Source organism: Tursiops truncatus, chromosome 6, assembly GCF_011762595.2.
Source record: "Tursiops truncatus isolate mTurTru1 chromosome 6, mTurTru1.mat.Y, whole genome shotgun sequence".
Taxonomy (NCBI): Eukaryota; Metazoa; Chordata; class Mammalia; order Artiodactyla; family Delphinidae; genus Tursiops; species Tursiops truncatus.
In genome coordinates this window covers 99247775-99262650 of record NC_047039.1, presented here as the reverse complement: position 1 = coordinate 99262650, position 14876 = coordinate 99247775, and positions in this window count along the sequence as shown.

The following is a 14876-nucleotide window of genomic DNA, read 5'->3' as shown; positions in this document are numbered from 1 at the left end:
AAGATGCTAGCCTCATGCTAGGGAAATTCTAAAAATTTAGGAGATTCCTGAATACATCTCATCTACAGGAAAGGAGGATATAGATAGCGAGGTGTAGGAAAGATGACTGAATTAACCATCAGAAGTCCAGGGCTTCTGTTTCCTCTCCTGCTTATCACTCTTGTGATTTTGAACAAGTAACGATACTCTTTGACCCTCAGTTGCTTCATCTATAAAACTGGAGTAATGTGTACCAGTAATACAAATAGTAGAATACGTTTTGAGCCACAGCAAGGTGTAAAAGCAAATTCTATTATTGGTATTAAACTCTGGTAATTACTAACTCCATTGTTTGACTCTTTTATAGCTGCAGCACAGTTGCTGGCAAAAGCACTTTTGCCCAAACTTCTGTACCCCACTTTATACCACATTCCATGCTTCAGTTGTCCTCAAATGTGTATGGCCATCAGAATTGGAGGGGGTGCTTCTTAAAATACAGATTACTGGGCTCCCCGACCAGGGTTCCTGATCCAGTAGAACCGAGGGGTTGGGGCCCATGAATTTTCAGTTCTAACAAGTTCCCCAGTGATTTTGATGTTGCAGGTCCCAGGACACTACTTAAGGGAGCTCTGCCCCACCTAAATTCTACATTATCATGTTTAGCCCATTTCCCATATATTCTAGGATGCATCTACAACAAACCCAACCCCAGAGATCTCTCAATTCCCAGAACCGCTACACCACTGAGAGTTTTCTACCATTCCTATGAGCCTTAGCGTGTTTATGTAAATATTTTTAGGAATCTTTTCATTTATACATGCCTTGCCTTCCCAGAGAAACTGGGAAGTTCCTGAGGCTTTGGACTGATGAATGTTTAGATCTTTTTCTACCATTACTGACACTGGTCTAAGCATCCACCTGCCCCCAAAGTAACCCCCTCAAAACATCTCCTGGGTGGTTCTTGAGGACTCCCTAAGTCTGCCTAAAGGGTGCCAAGGAACAGCTCTCAGGCATCCTTTTCCTGTAGACAGCACACCTGTCACCACACAGCTGCTGTCCTAGGGAGATTAACCTTCCACTGGACACAGCTACCCTTCCCTTTGAGGGTGACCACAGTACTTCGTCACTCTTGCCTCAGGAGGAGACTTGCCCCCAAATTCCAGGCTTCTTTGTTTGGAGAGCCCCATAATTAGGCCCAGCCATTTCCTTAATTTTCTACAGTGGTAGAGATTAGGCTATAATGTATTTAGAAGTTTATCTAAAGGATAATACATATAGAGAAAAAGTAACTGCAGAGATTAATTTACAATTACAGCACAGGCCCAGACCCATACTACAGTCCTGGCCTTCTGCCTTGTTCCCACTGAATCTTCACATGGCTAGGTCCTGCCACTGGAAGTAATCCAGTTTTCTTTGCAGCTTGGACTCCTAGGTCCAGAGAAAGAAAGACCATTCCCCCTCACTGCATTCTCCATCCCACCTCCTAAGTTCTTGCATTCCTGTCTCCACCTCTCTTCATCACTCTCTGAGAGTAGAAACAGCCAATTCCTTCAGGGAAAGCCTTGCCTTTACCCAAAAGGAATAATCTGGCTCCATGGCCCCAGTGATATAGTCATAGGGTAGCTGGATATCAGTACATTCCCAAGTGTCTAATATTTAGTCTTAAAAACCACTTTTTTTCTTAAAATATCAATGACCCATTCCTTTTTCATTCTCTGTTTACCCAGAATTCCAAAAATTTGGGGGTACAATTTCACCCACAGTCATCTTGTTACATAAGTAGAAATGTATTGGGAATGTGTTAATAAATAAATGCATGTTAGTTTGACCTGTTTGTATCTATCTAAAGGCCACTGTGACTTGAGAAACACGTTTAAACAGCTAAAACAGAGCTCTAGAATCTCCAGTTTCTCCTCTGCTCCTAATGCCATTTCTCTTTACACTTAACCCCCCCACCCCACTGCATCAACGTGCTTTTGCAGCAGACGAAAGTCCTTGAGCCTATTTATCCACACAGTAGGCCAACCCTTTATCTATTCTGCCCCCCTCCTGAATAATTCTCTGCTTTGCATCTGCCAGTATTTTTACCCAGGCAACCGCAGGTGCTCACTTGGAAGGCTCTGCCTTGAGCAAAGATTGCTTTGTTTGTTCCCATTGCTGATTTGTTAAGATGAACCCGTCCATCTGTCCATGTGCCACAGACCCTGGATGGCGGGTGAAAAGCAATAAAAGGAAACCACTCTTTGATGGCCCTTCCAGCAGCATAATGCCGGCGTGAGCAGAGGTTGTTATCTAGTAATGTCACTGCTATTTCCAATGGGCCACCGATGGATCTGCTGACTGGTGAAACAAAGGGGAGACAGGGTTAACACAGTTCCTGAGCTTTGTAAGGGGCAACACTGTGCTGAGCTTTGAGTGGCTTTTACTGCCTATCGATTGGTGTATCGACTGCAATTTGATGCTCCTTCTCCCATGGGGAAGTTGTCACTGGTGTATTTATTTAATAAATCCCAACGTGGGCAATGACCACTGCAGGGCTGACTTAGCTTCTGTGCTTCTTGATGGACTGGCGAGAGAAATAGGCTAAAAGTGTGAAGGTGTTTTCCAGCCCCAGGTCTGTCACGAAATTGCTCTATGACCTTGGCTGAATCCCTTCTCCTTTACTGCCCTCGAGTCCCTCCTCTGACCCACGAGATCCCAGGTCTGACCCAAGAGGAGTCGATGAATCCGTGATTCTTATTTCAAGACTTCCAACTCCCTAGAGTTGCAGCATGAACTGTTTCAGAAGGCCCCCAAAATAGCAGCACAGTAATTGCAATGTATATTCTAATAGCAGCAGCTGTAGTAACAGAGCCACCCCCTCCCCGGGTTTCCTCTTTAGGGGTGATATGCTAGAATGAGAAACAAAATTACTGTGTCTGTTCAGCAAATTCCTCCTGACAAAATCTTTAAGCGTTGACAAGAGTAATATACTGAAAATTAGTTTAGAAGTGTTTCAAGTTTCAAAAATCAATCAAAATCAAATTAGGTTCTGAAGACGCTGTCTGTTGAGTTTTAGGAAAAAATAAAGATTTGCTTCAGCAACTCGGGAAAGTGGCTTTGACCCCGAAAGAGATGACTCTTGCACAGAAAGCAATTGTCCTTCCTTACATCTACCTTTTGGGCCCCCTCCAAGCAATGGGCTGAGTATCCCTTTGTTCTGTTGTCCCAGACATTTGTAAATAACTCCCCAGTTGACCTACATTGTAATCCCATTTCTTTCCTTTCATCTCGCAACCTCCAAACCCTATCCAAAACTGAACGAGAGAAAAATTTGAAAAAGTAAAAGAACTAGTCTTACCTCCCAGTGTAGTAAAAAGGGCTGGTGGTGGGAAGAAAAAATAATTAATAGCCCATGATCTCCCTTAACTTGGTCTGATTGTCAAGTGCAAAAGAGCAGATGGTGGAAACAGAGTCATATTTGGGACATGGGAAGGCAGGTTTCTGTGGGGGCACGTAATGAACAGGAGTTCCAGGTTTGGCTTCAGTCCTTCTCCATATGCATGGCTCATAAATCAGAGTCTTTCCCAGCCTGGGAGGACAATAGTGATCTCGTTGACATTTATGTTCAAATTACAGTGGCTCAGTTACCGTCTCACAGTGACTCACCGCCCCCCCCAGCTCACCCTCCCCCCTTCTTAGCTTTTTGGGGACTTCTCAGAGAGATTAACATGTGTCCACAAACCAGGTTGGAAGCCATAGTCATCACAAAAAGACCCTCTTGTTTTTTACTCAGTTCTACTGAGTAACAGGTTCTACTCAGTGCCTTTATTTATATATGACATTTCCATGGTGACCTCTTCATGCCCAAGTCAGTAGTTTTTAACCCATTAATTTGGAGCTGTCTACCTATACACAGGCTCATCTGAGCACAGAAGAAGAGTTGCATTATTTGGTTGCCATTTCCATCAGACCCATAATTTCAGATAATCATATCTCCCTATTCCCTAGAGAGTTTACACTATTGAAGATTCCATTGACTTTTCAAGGTAATAGCAACTTCTCTTAGGTTCCCATAGCCCTCACCTTTGGCACCTATCCCAATTTCTTATAATTGTCAACATGTTGCTTCCTCACTACATCAAAGATATTAGCTCTCACCCTTCCCAACTTCGTACATATGAAGGATTTATCTGTGGTTGTTTTCAGTCTCTGCACAGCTAGCTCTTGAGAGCTGAATGTCCCTTCTCCTGAGCCTGATGTGCTTCCTGCCTTTAGCAAACCCTGGGGCCAGAAATACACTAAGCTGGTTGATGCTGGCTCTCCACCAGTAACTTTGTGTCTGGGAATGCCTAGATGGAGGACTCATCTATTTATCCTAGCAGCCTAGAAAAGAACTTGGCACACAATGTGGACTCAGTGTTTCTTTATTTAAGATATGTATGGATGGATAGATGCGTGGGTAGCAGAAAGGATGGAAGGAAGGATAGAAAAGTCAATGACAAAATTAATATGTATTTTCTGGAAATAATAATAATCAAAATTATGCTAAAAGAATTGTCCCATTAAAAATCTTGCCTGCTTAATAAATACCACATGGGCATTTGGAAAATTCAATGCAGACAAAACTAAAAGTTACAACTAATTTGCTATCTGAATAAAACTACTGTTAAAATATTGTTGCATTTTCATATGGTTGTTTTTCTGTGCATATAAGGCAAACATATTTTCCTTAACAAAATTCTTGTTAGTATATTCTGATTTATAACACCTCTTTTTTTTTCACACTTAAGTTATACCATGGGAGGGTTTTCTTTAATATGTTTTGAAGTTTTCTCGTAAGACATGATTTTTAATGGCTTCACAGTATTCTATTTTGTTGGTGTAATCAATTTTAATTTTCCATTCTTTGACATTTAGGTTTTTTAAAATTTCTGTAGATTATAAATAAATGTGCTACAATACCTTACACATATATATGCATATTTTAGGAACTATTGGGACACACACACACACACACACAAACACAAATCTATACCCTATCGATCTATCTATCTATCTACCTGTCTGTCATCTATCTATATCTACACCATGCAGATGAGTGCCAATTTCAAGGCGTTTTTACTTCTCTCACTTTTGGATACTTCTTGAAAGCAATGAAAAAAAAAAAAAGGAACACTTCAACTCTAATAGATTTTCATAAATAAATTACTTCAGTGTCAAATTATATAAATAGAATAAGACCACAATTTTCCTGAAATTCAAAACTCAGGAATCATTTTGATTCTTCCATCTCACATCAGTGAATCATTAATTCTTGTCCAGATTACTTTCGTAGTGTGGCCCCTGAGCCTTTCTTCTTCTCCAACCCTTCTGGCACTGTTGTAGTACAGGTGTACTGCTTGGTCTCCTGAGTCATCTAAATTGCTTCTTGTAAGGGCTTATTGCCTACAGTTTCTCTTTTTAATCTAACATTTCCCATGGTGTTTTCCATCAAACACTGGTGCCCATGGGATACATGATGAAAAAAGTTCCATGACAAGTAAAATTATGAAAGCTCACCTATTCTCTCTCCTCTTCGAGATTCATCAAGCATATCAGTGTATTAGATGTTGTAGGAAGTCCAATAGCTAAATCATCAAAACAAGAAAAATCAATAACAACAAGCTTAATTAGCTTGGCTGAACCTAAAATTTACTAACCTAAACTCATTCATTCTTCCAACAAATATTTCTTTGTATAACTACTGTCTGTGATAACCATGTAGTTATGTTTGTAGGTTTGTAGGTGAGACACCTTTTAATAACCAGTTGAACTTGTGCCTTAAGAATACACTTTGGGGGTACTTTTATATTGAATCTTTCACACAGATGATGAATTAATTTTCTAAAGACTGTATATATATATATATATATATATATATATATATATATATATATATATATATACACACACTTTTAAACTATCAAAAATGTTAAAAAGAGAGTTCTCCAGTACAATATAAATTCTGTATCCCTACCATGGCATTAGAGACTTTCATAGTTGTCTTAATTACAATTTTCCAGCCTTCAGTTGCTCTCCTGAATCACCAGAAAATCCAAGCGTATCAAAGTTCTCTCTCTTATCTGAACATGCTGTAGATTTTCATCTTTTCATGGCTTGATTTCTGGTATTTCTTTTGTTGATCTTCTCTAGTGGTGATATTTGATTTACCCCCAGCAGCAAATATCTAAATCTTGCAAAATCTTGCCCACCTTCTCCAATGGTCACTTCTTTTTTATCCTTCAAATTCTAACTAAAATGGCATATCTATGAAACATTTTCTAATGTCCCAGGAAAAACTACTCATTCTTTCTTAACAGTCTCTAAGGTTGGCAAGCTAGTAACCATTATCCTCATTTTCTAGGTAAGGAAACTGAGGTCTAAAGAGAGATTTGCCAAAATGATGGACTGAGCAGGGAAAATAAGCGAATTTACCTGTTTGCATAGTTGTGGGCTCTCTGCATACACTATGGTCTTTGCTAACCATGTAATAATTGCTTCAAGGAGATCAGAGATTAGAGAATTGAGGGGGTGAAAGAAGTGAGTGTCTAGGGACTTCCTGGAATCCCAAGGATGCTGAATGCTTAGCTCAGACACAAGAGGGCTTAACTAAATCCCAAGATTGTTTATGTCCATCAGAATTGTGCCTGGCATGCTCAGTTCAGATTTTCAGGGATGTAGGTTTTAGCTGGCAAAGGAAGTTGGGAAGGGAAAAATAGAAAGCCAGCTAATCAGAAGCTATTAAGCCCATAAAAAAGTGTTGGTCGAGTTATAGTTTGTGGGGGAGATATTAGTTTCAGCTCACTATTCAGTAACTATTGACATTTTAGGTCTCCAAATTAAATGTTGACTAACTCACTTAAGCCAAGAGTTAAATTTTCCAGGCTCTGAAAAACTATAAGGATCCTGGGGTATGCTTGACAAATGCTGTCATTAACAGTTTACATTTTCTAGACATATAATAACAATAAATTGAACTATTTTGCATCTGTCTGCTTATTTACTAGAATAGCCTTCATTATACCCATTTTAGAGAGTGGAAAACTAAAATGCAGACATGTCAAGTGGTTCTCTGAAGTTGACAGGAAGGGCAGTGTTAGGACTTGAACCCATATGTTCTAAATTCTAGTGATGCTAAGAGGGCCCTTGAGCGTGGTTTGACTTAAGGTGATCATGAGTCAGCCGCTGTGTCTCAGTCTTTAGGACTTCCCAGGTATTGAGGGAGCAGAACAATACATGAGACAGAGAACAGGGAGGGATAGTCAGGGGGGAAATGCAGTTCTCATTGGCAAGTTGGACTGCAGCTCTGCAGACATGACCTTACGGGCAGAGTGCAGGGGCCACAGTCTATGACCCTGGCTTCCTCTCTTTTTCCTTCTGACTCTTGAACCTTGCATTCTTTTGTCAGGAATGATGGCATTACCTGGTTATCTGCACAATGGTCTAATCTCTTTCAGCACCTGGTGCTGAGATAGATTTGGCAGGAACACATTGGAAATGGTTTGATGTAAAACTTGAGTATGTTATTAACTATGGGTAGCTGGATTTAAAAAAATAATGATGATGCCTATTCTGCATTTTAACTGTGTAGAGTGTTATATGTGTTCATTACCTTAATTACTGATTTCACACACATTTATTGAAAGCTTACTTTGTGTCAGATACCGTGCCAAGCTCTGAGGTATATAAAAAAGGTAAAGCCCTCAGCACTGAAGGAGCACAGAGTCTAGCAGACATAGTGGTAAGATGGGTCTCTCTGAGGGATCCTGGAATTCTTCAGTAACAGTAGTGATATCTTCATGTCTTCTCCCACTGATGGGAGGGGGAATATTAGCATCCATTCAAACCCTCTAAAGACCAAGTACTGTCCTCCTAGAAGTCCATACACCTCAGGTTAAAGTATTCTGGAACAGAGTATCATTGGAATGCATAAATATTCACTGCACGTCTACATTATTCAGGAAAGTGGAAATAAAAGAGTAATATTCCAATGATTGTTGTCAGCTCACATCACTACTGCCCCCTTCTAAGTGTCCTTTGCATCGTGGGGGAAAAAAAACAAACTTCACTTCCTAGAAATCCATGCCCAGTATGGTTCTAGCTTAGAATTTGACAATGGAAAGGAGAAGGGAAGGAGAAGCTCTCACCATCTGGGATAGTTACAGCTATATATGTTAAGATGTCATGAGATTTACAATGGCTTCCCAGAAAGGTTGCACAACCCTCATACTCACTGCTGCAGAATGAGACAGATGGCAGGCGCTTCTCAGAGATTCCTGTGAATTGCAGTAGGATCATGGATAAGGTTTGAGAACAGCCCATTTCCCTGTGTCAGGATGAGTTCTTCTGTGACAACTTCCAGAGCTTTGATCCCTTAGCTACCAGTGGTTGGGTAACCCCTTAATTTCCACATTCAGTCACTAGTACATGGAGTAGATAGAATGGCTTGTTTTTTTTTTTTTTTAATTTATTATTTATACAGCAGGTTTTTCTTAATTACTTATCTACTTTATACATATTAGTATAATCCCAATCTCCCAATTCATCTCACTACTACCCTCCACTTTCCCCCTTGGTGCCCATACATTTGTTCTCTACATCTGTGTCTCTCTTGGTTCATCTGTACCATTTTTCTAGATTCCACATATACGCCTTAATATACAATATTTGTTTTTCTCTTTCTGACTTCACTCTGTATGACAGTCTCTAGGTCCATCCACTTCTCTACAAATGACCCAATTTCATTCCTTTTGATGGCTGAGTAACATTCCATTGTATATATATACCACTTCTTCTTTATCCATTTGTCTGTCGATGGGCATTTAGGTTGCTTCCATGATCTGGCTATTGTAAAGAGTGCTGCAATGAACATTGGAGTGCATGGGTCTTTTTGAATTACGGTTTTCTCTGAGTATATGCCCAGTAGTGGGATTGCTGGGTCATATGGTAATTCTATTTTTAGTTTTATAAGGAGTGTCCATACTGTTATCCATAGTAGATTTGCTGATGATACCCATTCTAACCCGTGTGAGGTGATACCTCATTGTAGTTTTGATTTGCATTTCTCTAATAATTAGTTATGTTGAGCAGCTTCTCATGTGCATCTTGACCATCTGTATGTCTTCTTTGGAGAAATGTCTATGTCTTCTGCCCATTTTTTGATTGGGTTGTTTGTTTTTCTAATATTGAGCTGCATGAGCTGTTTATATATTTTGGAGATTAATCCTTTGTCAGTTGATTCGTTTGCAAATATTTTCTCCCATTCTGAGGGTTGTATTTTCATCTTGTTTATAGTTTCCTTTGCTGTGCAAAAGCTTTTGAGTATCATAGGTCCCATTTGTTTATTTTTGTTTTTATTTGCATTACTCTAGGAGGTGGATCAAAAAAAATCTTGCTGTGATTTATGTCAAAGAGTGTTCTTCCTATGTTTTTTTTTTTTCCTCCAAGAGTTTTATAGTGTCCGGTCTTACACTTAGGTCTCCAATCCATTTTGAGTTTATTTTTGTGTATGGTGTTAGGGAGCGTTCTAATTTCATTCTTTTACATGTAGCTGTCCAGTTTTCCCAGCCCCACTTATTGAAGAGGCTGTCTTTTCTCCATTGTATATCCTTGCCTCCTTTGTCATAGACTAGTTGACCATACGTATGTGGGTTTACCTCTGGGCTTTCTATCCTGTTCCATTGACCTATATGTCTGTTTTTGTGCTAGTACCATATTGTCTTGATTACTGTGGCTTTGTAGTATAGTCTGAAATCAGGGAGTCTGAATCCTCCACCTCTGTTTTTTTTCCCTCAAGTTTTCTTTGGCTATTTGGGGTGTTTTGGTCTCCATACAAATTTTAAGACTTTTTTGTTCTAGTTCTGAAAAAATTGCCGTTGGTAATTTGTTAGGGATTGCATTGAATCTGTAGACTGCTTTGGGTAGTACAGTCATTTTCACAGTATTGATTGTTCCAGTCCATGAACATGGTATATCTCTCTGTCCATTTGTGTCATCTTTGATTTCGTTCATCAGTGTCTTACAGTTTTCTGAGTACAGGTCTTTTACCTCCTTAGGTAGGTTTATTCCTAGGTATTTTATTCTTTTTGTTGCAAAGGTGAACAGGATTGTTTCCTTAATTTCCTTTTTGATCTTTTGTTAGTGTATAGGAATGCAAGAGATTTCTGTACATTACTTTTGTATCCTGCAACTATACCAAATTCATTGATTACCTATAGTAATTTTCTGGTGGCATCTTTAGGATTCTCTATGTATAGGGTCATGGCATCTGCTGCAAACAGTGACAGCTTTACTTCTTCTTTTTTTCAATTTGTATTCCTTTTATTTCTTTTTCTTCTCTGATTGCTGTGGCCTGGACTTCCAAAGCTATGCTGTATAATAGTGGCAAGAGTGGACATCCTTGTCTTGTTCCTGATCTTAGAGGAAATGTTTTCAGTTTTTCACCATTGAGAATGATGTTTGCTGTGGTTTTGTTGTATAAGGCCTTTATTATGTTGAGGTGGGTTCCCTCTATGCCCACTTTCTGGAGAGTTTTGATCATAAATTGATGTTGAATTTTGTCAAAAGCTTTTTCTCCATCTATTGAGATGATCATATGGTTTTTATTCTTCAGTTTGTTAATATGGTGTATCACATTGATTGATTTGCATATACTGAAGAATTCTTGCATCCCTGGGATAAATCCCACTTGATCATGGTGTATGATCCTTTTAATGTTGTGTTAGATTCTGTTTGCTAGTATTTTGTTGAGGATTTCTGCATCTATATTCATCAGTGATAGTGGTCTGTAATTTTCTTTTCTTTTTTTTTTTTTTTTTTTGTATCTTTGTCTGATTTTGGTATCAGGGTGATGGTGGCCTCATAGAATGAGTTTGGGAGTGTTCCTTCCTCTGCAGTTTTTTGGAAGAGTTTGAGAAGGATGGGTGTTAGCTCTTCTCTAAGTGTTTGATAGAATTCACCTCTGAAGCCATCTGGTCCTGGACTTTCACTTGTTGCAAGGTTTTTAATCACAGTTTCAGTTTCATTACTTGTGATTTGTCTGTTCCTATTTTCTATTTCTTACTGGTTCAATCTTAGGAGGTTATATAACTTTCTGAGAATTTGTCCATTGCTTCCAGGTTGTCCATTTTATTGGCATAGAGTTGCTTGTAGTAGTCTCTTGTGATGCTTTGTATTTCTGTGGTATCCATTGTAACTTCTTTTTTATTTCTAATTTTATTGATTTGAGTTCTCTCCCTCTTTTTCTTGATGAGTCTGGCTAAAGGTTTATCAATTTGGGTTATCTTCTCAAAGAACCAGCTTTTAGTTTTATTGATCTTTGCTATTGTTTTCTTTGTTTCTGTTTCACTTATTTCTGCTCTGATCTTTATGATTTCCTTCCTTCTCCTAACTTTGGGTTTTTTTTGTTCTTCTTTCTCTAGTTCTTTCTTTAGGTGTAAGGTTAGGTTGTTTATTTGAGATTTTTCTTGTTTCTTGAGGTAGGATTGTGTTGCTATAAACTTCCCTCTTAGAACTGCTTTTGCTGCATCCCATAGATTTTGATCATGTGTTTTCATTGTCATTTGTCTCTAAGTATTTTTTGATTTCCTCTTTGATTTCTTCAGTGATCTCTTGGTTATTTAGTAACAAATTGTGTAGTCTCCATGTGTTTCTATTTTTTACCTTTTATTCCCTGTAATTTATTTCTAATCTCATAGCGTTGTGGTCAGAAAAGTTGCTTGATATGATTTCAATTTTCTTAAATTTACTGAAGCTTGATTTGTGACCCAAGATGTGATCTATCCTGGAGAATGTTCTATGCACACTTGAGAAGAAAGTGTAATCTGCTGGTTTTGGATGGAATGGCCTATAAATATCAATTAAATCTATCTGGTCTTTTGTGTCATTTAAACTTGTATTTCCTTGTTAGTTTTCTGTCTGGATGATCTGTCCACTGGTGTAAGTGAGGTGTTAAAATCCTCCACTATTATTGTGTTACTGTCAATTTCCTCTTTTATAGCTGTTAGCAGTTGCCTTATGTATTGAGGTGCTCCTATGTTGGGTGCATATATATTTATAATTGTTATATCTTCTTGGATTGATCCCTTGATCATTATGTAGTGTCCTTCCTTGTCTCTTGTAACATTCTTTATTTTAAAGTCTACTTTATCTGATATGAGTATTGCTACTCCAGCTTTCTTTTGATTTCTATTTGCATGGAATATCTTTTTCCATCCCCTCATTTTCAGTCTGTATGTGTCCCCAGGTCTGAAGTGTGTCTCTTGTAGACAGCAGATATATGGGTCTTGTTTTTGTATCCATTCAGCAAGCCTGTGTCTTTTGGTCGGAGTGTTTAATGCATTCACGTTTAAGGTAATTATCAATATGTATGTTCCTATGACCATTTTCTTAATTGTTTTGGGTTTGTTTTTGTAGGTCCTTTCCTCTGTTGTGTTTCCCACTTAGAGAAGTTCCTTTAGCATTTGTTGTAGAGCTGGTTGGTGTTGCTGAATTCTGTTAACTTTTGCTTGTCTGTAAAGCTTTTGAATTCTTCATCGAATCTGAATGAGATCCTTGCCAGGTAGAGTAATCTTGGTTGTAGGTTCTTCCCTTTCTTCACTTTAAATACATTGCGCTACTCCCTTCTGGCTTGTAGAGTTTCTGCTGGGAAATCAGCTGTTAACCTTATGGGAGTTCCCTTGTATGTAATTTGTCATTTTTCCCTTGTTGCTTTTAATAATTTTTCTTTGTCTTTAATTTTTGTCCATTTGATTCCTATGTGTCTCAGCGTGTTTCTTGTTGGGTTTATCCTGCCTGGGACTTTCTGCACTACCTGGACTTGGGTGGCTATTTCCTTTCCCATGTTAGGGAAGTTTCTGACTATAATCTCTTCAAATATTTTCTCAGGTCCTTTGTCTGTCTCTTCTCCTTCAGGGACCCCTATGTGAATGTTGTTGCATTTAATGTTGTCGCAGAGGTCTCTTAGGCTGTCTTCATTTCTTTCCATTCCTTTTTCTTTATTCTGTTCCCTGGCAGTGATTTCCACCATTCTGTCTTCCAGGTCACTTCTCCGTTCTTCTGCCTCAGTTATTCTGCTATTGATTCCTTCCAGTGTAGTTTTCATTTCAGTTATTGTATTGTTCATCTCTGTTTTTTTGTTCTTTGATTCTTCTAAGTGTTTGTTAAACATTTCTTGCGTCTTCTCGACCTTTTCCTCCATTCTTTTTCCGAGGTCCTGGATCATCTTCACTATCATTAGTTTGAATTCTTTTTCTGGAAGGTTGCCTATCTCCACTTCATTTAATTTTTTTTCTGGGGGGTTATCTTGTTCCTTCATCTGGTACATAGTCCTCTGCCTTTTCATTTTGTCTATCTGTGAATGTGGTTTTCATTCCACAGGCTGAAGAATTGTAGTTCCTCTTGCTTCTGCTGTCTGCCTTCTGGTGGATGAGGCTCTCCAAGAGGTTTGTGCAAGCTTCCTGATGGCTTCTGTCTTCTTAACAGAACCCTGACTGACGTACGGAGTAATGTATGGTCTCTCTTCTCTCTTCTCTCTTCTCTAGGATGCAAACATATTTGTGGGGGAGTCCTGTCTACTGCAGCTATTCAATTTGCCATTGTATTGCAAAAGCAGCCATAGATAATATGTAAACAAATGAATGTTTTATTTACAATAAAACATTCTAAGAGATAAAGCTTTATTTACAAAACCAGGTGGCAGGTGGTATTTGGCCCCTGGGCTATCCTTAACAAAACTCTTCTTTAGATATTTGAATTAATCATAAGTCTCAGCTCATGCCTTATGGTCTTCATCTGATGTGAGGCTATTTGCTTGATTTCTTTTTAATGTATACAGTTCTTATGTATCTATTCTTCACTTCTACTTTTCTCTTTATGCTGATAGACAGATTGATAGGTAAACAGATAGATAAATACATGGGTAGATATAAAATGGATATATGTAAATTCATTTTAATATATTCAATGTATACTTTCCTTTGTGCGCATTCTTGCAAAATGTGTATTGTTTTATTGCACATACTTTAACTGAAATTAAATTTTATATCATGCTCTGTTTCTTTCTTCATATAATACTGTGTCTTTAATAGTCTTTCTTATTATAATGTGTCCATCTAGTTCACTACTTTTAACTGATGAATAGCACTCCATGGTGGGGGTGTTCACCATTATGTGGTTCTTGTTTTCTGAGTCATCAAGTGATCAACTGAAGAGTCTGTCTAGACACCACTGCACTCTGCAGGAGTAAAAAATAAATTTTTTAGTGCTCATTTATTACCATGACATTACCTAGCTATCCTAGTATGTTGCTCTAAGTATACCATGATATACATGCAAAACATGACATCCATCTACTCTCCTAGTAATGGAACACTGAATTGCTTAGGTAACATAGCACAGTGATTAAAATCACAGTTTCTGGAACCCAAGTGACTGGATTCAAATTCTGGTCCCATAACATACTAAATATGTAATTTGGGGTAAGTTTCCTTACTTTCTTTGCCTCTGATTCTTCATCTATAAAACAGGGATATTGCTAATGCATACCTTATAAGGCTTTCATTAAGATTATCTGATTGGAACAGTATTTTAAAAAATTAAAGTAGTTTTTCACATTTAAAAAGTACACCGTATGTGTTTTTAAGTAAAAAAATTAACTGCTTGCCACTAAAATGTTCAGATACAGGATTTAAGATCTAGGGCCTTTCCATCATAAATGCTCCATGCTTACAGGGGATGAGAGGGCAGATATTGTTGCCCCCAATTTGCAGGAAAGGAAAGCAAGACTCAGATAGATGAAATCAGTTATCTAAGGTCATGTTGCTCATCATAACAGAGCAAGATTCAAACATCTGTCTTCTGGCTCAAAGAGAGAACTC